The following is a 3641-nucleotide window of genomic DNA, read 5'->3' as shown; positions in this document are numbered from 1 at the left end:
ACGGGGGGGGGGGGGGGGGGGGGGGTAGTACGGGAGGTGGGGGAGGGGGAGGAAGTGTGTGTGTGGGGGGGGTATTTTTTATAGAGTAAAAGAAAAATGAGAGAAACAAATTCTATCATCATCGTAAATTCTCCTTTTAAAGCTTCCGTCCAAACGTCATTTAAATTTCAAAATAAGAGAAATGTTTACTTCCTGTTGTGTGATGATGAGGTGATGATGTCATCGGTTGATGGAGATAAACAGCTGGAGGAGCTAATTGTTAAGTTGCTACCATAAAAGCTCTGCAGAAGAAGAACAAGAGATGATTCACTGAGCTCCAGTTCAGAAACCTGATGGAAACAAGACGTTTTCTGTTTGACGTCTGGATGTGAGGAAGGTTTCACCTCCTCATCATCGGTCCTCACACACCTCAGGTTCTCAGCTCTTCATGTATGACATCATTTATTCACTCAGGGTTTTTAATGCACAGATTATAACTGAGAATATAAACAAGTGGATAAAACGAGTTCCTTTAACATCAGAGTTGAGCCACACGACACGTCGACATGAACCTGTTTGTATTTCAACGCACAGCTCTGCTCTCTTCTTCTTCTTCTTCTTCTTCTTCTTCTTCTTCTTCTTCTTCTTCTTCTTCTACTTCTTTGGTGGACGTACAGGAAGTCTGATGTTCTTGTCTTTACCTGACCGGAGTCAGAGAACAGTCTGTAGACATACCTTCACTAAGGAAAGGAAACAAGGGAACATGAAAGACAAGAAAATTGACGAAACAAACAAACAAAGGTAAGTCAAAGGAAACAACAGAAAATAGAGTAAATGGAAAGAAAGAGAAAGAAAAACAATGTCAAAGGAAACAAAGGAAAAGGAAAGAGGAAAGGAAAGAAAGAGAAAGGAAAAGAAGGAGGGAAACTCAGGAAAAAGAAGACCAATGGAAACAAAGGGAAGGAAAAGTAATAAAACTAAGAAAAAGAAAAGGAGACAAAGTTTACGAAGAAGAAAGGAAACGAAAAAGAGAAAGGAAAGGAGACAAAGAAGAGAGGAAAGAAGTGCAAAAGGAGAAGTGGAAAGAATAGGAGAGGCGGAGATGAAAAGAGGAGAGGGCGAGACCCCTCAAGTGGCTTCAATTAAGAAAATTACAGAGAGGGAAGGAGAGAAGGAGGGAAGGAGGCAGGAGGCAGAAACCAGAACTGTCAAACTGGGAGCTGATTACAGGGTGAAGCCTCCGCGCCGAGCAGGATCTAACCTCCAGTCTAAACCTGAACCTGAACCCAGCCCCGACTCTGGTTATTTTAGGCTCCAGCTGCTGGAAACACTGAGTCTGCTGCTCCAGACCACAGCAGGTCTCCAGAGTCTCACTGAGTCCACATGTCCCTGTACGAGTCCCAAATAATGTAGGAGATCCAGAAACCAAAACTGAGTTGAAGATGGCACCATGTACAGTAGCCTCAGGCACCAGTGTGTGAGTGTGTTTGTGAATGAGTGAATGTGACTCTGTAGTGACAGAGTGCTTTAAGAGGTCAGAAGACTCGTTCTGTCCATTCAGTCCAGGCTGTTCTCATAAACTGTTCGTATGTTTTCCTGTGAAAAGTAATGCACCCAGATTCCCATATATCCTATGTTTTTTGAAAGCCTGTGATCACGTGACCAGTGAGCTGAAGATGGTAAACAAGGAAGTGGAGCTGACGGGTCTATAAGGAGGCAGGCTGGGGGGTGGATGGGTCACAAAAATGGAGACTTTCCCCATGAGACACGTGTTCGTAACAATGAGTCACCGAAACACATGGACAGTTTAATTCCCTTTTCATTCGGAATGAAAGTTCATTCCTATTAAAAGTGATCTTGTAAACACCTAATTCAGAATGAAAATGGCCAATGCGATTGAAAATTCAATCTGATGTAAGGGGCTGGAATATTCCGTTTCTAATTCCCAATGAAAGAATTTCTCACACTTGTATACACTCATTCCTCTTTAAGTTCATTCCGGTCTTTCTGCGCATGCTCGTTTCCTTGCCCTTCTGGCGCGATGACGTATATAGCGCGCATAGCAACGGGCTGAGATAGAGCAGTCGGACTCGTTGCACTCACCGGTTTCCATTCGCCACAGCACGGTCTTCTATCTCCCTTCTTCGACCTTCTACCTCCCTTCTCCTCCTCAACAGACGAAGCATTAGCAGAACAAGGTTGTTGTCGTACTGCTGCTTCAAGAATATAAGCAAAACAAGCCCGAAAAAGGCACTAAGAACGGCGTCGTCAAGCATCTTGTTATCCGGAGCGAGGACTACAGTGTTTTCTTCCGGTAAACGTAAACACGTAACATCCGCCCCGCCCCCTATCCAATCAGAAACCTTCCCTGCCCCAAACCTTGTGGACCTGAATAAAGGCGATTAAACTGATCTCCGTGTAAACCCTCATTCAGAATGAATATTTCTCATGTAAACTACCTGGAAAGACTTTAATTCAGAATGATTTCATTCAGATTTATTTCATTCTGAATGTAACCGCACCCAATATGAACTCTGAGTCACTTTAAGGTGCGTCCTCATCATGTTTCTTTTCCCAAACGTAGCCTCTGTGGCTCTACGTTAATTACATAACATTATGTTTAGGCTGTAACATCATTGGTGGGGTGCTAATTTGCACACATTTGTACAAACAAACCTTTGAGAGGTCAGAAGACTAGAAAGGTGCGATACAGGTGCAGGATCATTCACCACATGTCCTCTACCTCTTAAACTACCCATCTCAACACCTGCTGCCAGAGCTAGCCTGTTAGCCTCTGTTAGCAACAGCAAAGAGTCATGATAAATGACGTCTGAGACACAGAGACGTGTTCGCACTGAGTTCGCAGTGATTTTTGTAGTGAGTATGTCATGATGTCGCAGTGATTTTTGTAGTGAGTACGTCATGATGTCGCAGTGATTTTTGTAGTGAGTACGTCATGATGTCGCAGTGATTTTTCAGCTACTTCACAGTAATTTCGTAGTGACTTTGCAGTGATGGCGGGTTGAGTTCTGATGATTGCAGTGTTTTTGCAGTAATTTACAGCAATTTTAGGTCAAATTTGCAGTGAGTTCACAGAAATGTTGGTTTCACAGTGAATTATGATCTTTTCAGTGAGTTTGCAGAGATTTGTCAGTGTCTGTGGCAGCTGTGGCTCAGGAGGCAGAACAGGTCGACCGCCCGGCTCCTCCTGTCCATATTTCATGGTATCCTTGAGCAAGATTGTGAACCCATGGCTGCTCCACCAGTGTATGAGTAGCTCCTTTTACACTGCCAGATTTTCGGTGAATGTTGGGCCGTTTTGCCGGCAAGCTGTGAGCGTTCAGACACACAGAGGGGGACTGGCAAGTTGATCCGAGGTGCCCAATTTTCCGCCTCGTAGGGTAGACATATTGGTGGAACCTTTTTAGTTTAAAGGGCCAGTGTGTAATATTTGGCATGGTTTATTGTCAATCTGAATCTGAATCTGAATATTCTACCCATTAATATGTTTATATAAGTGTATAATCGCTATAAAATAAAATTCGTTTGGTTTTCGTAGCCTTATAATTATGCTTTTATGTATATAGCAAGGGCCTTGCTTTAGAGAGGTCGCCATCTTGTGCCGCCATGTATGTAAGGCAGCCCGCCCGAGCGGACAATCC

This window comes from Epinephelus moara, chromosome 16 (assembly GCF_006386435.1).
Source record: "Epinephelus moara isolate mb chromosome 16, YSFRI_EMoa_1.0, whole genome shotgun sequence".
NCBI lineage: Eukaryota > Metazoa > Chordata > Actinopteri > Perciformes > Serranidae > Epinephelus > Epinephelus moara.
This window is presented reverse-complemented; position numbering follows the sequence as displayed.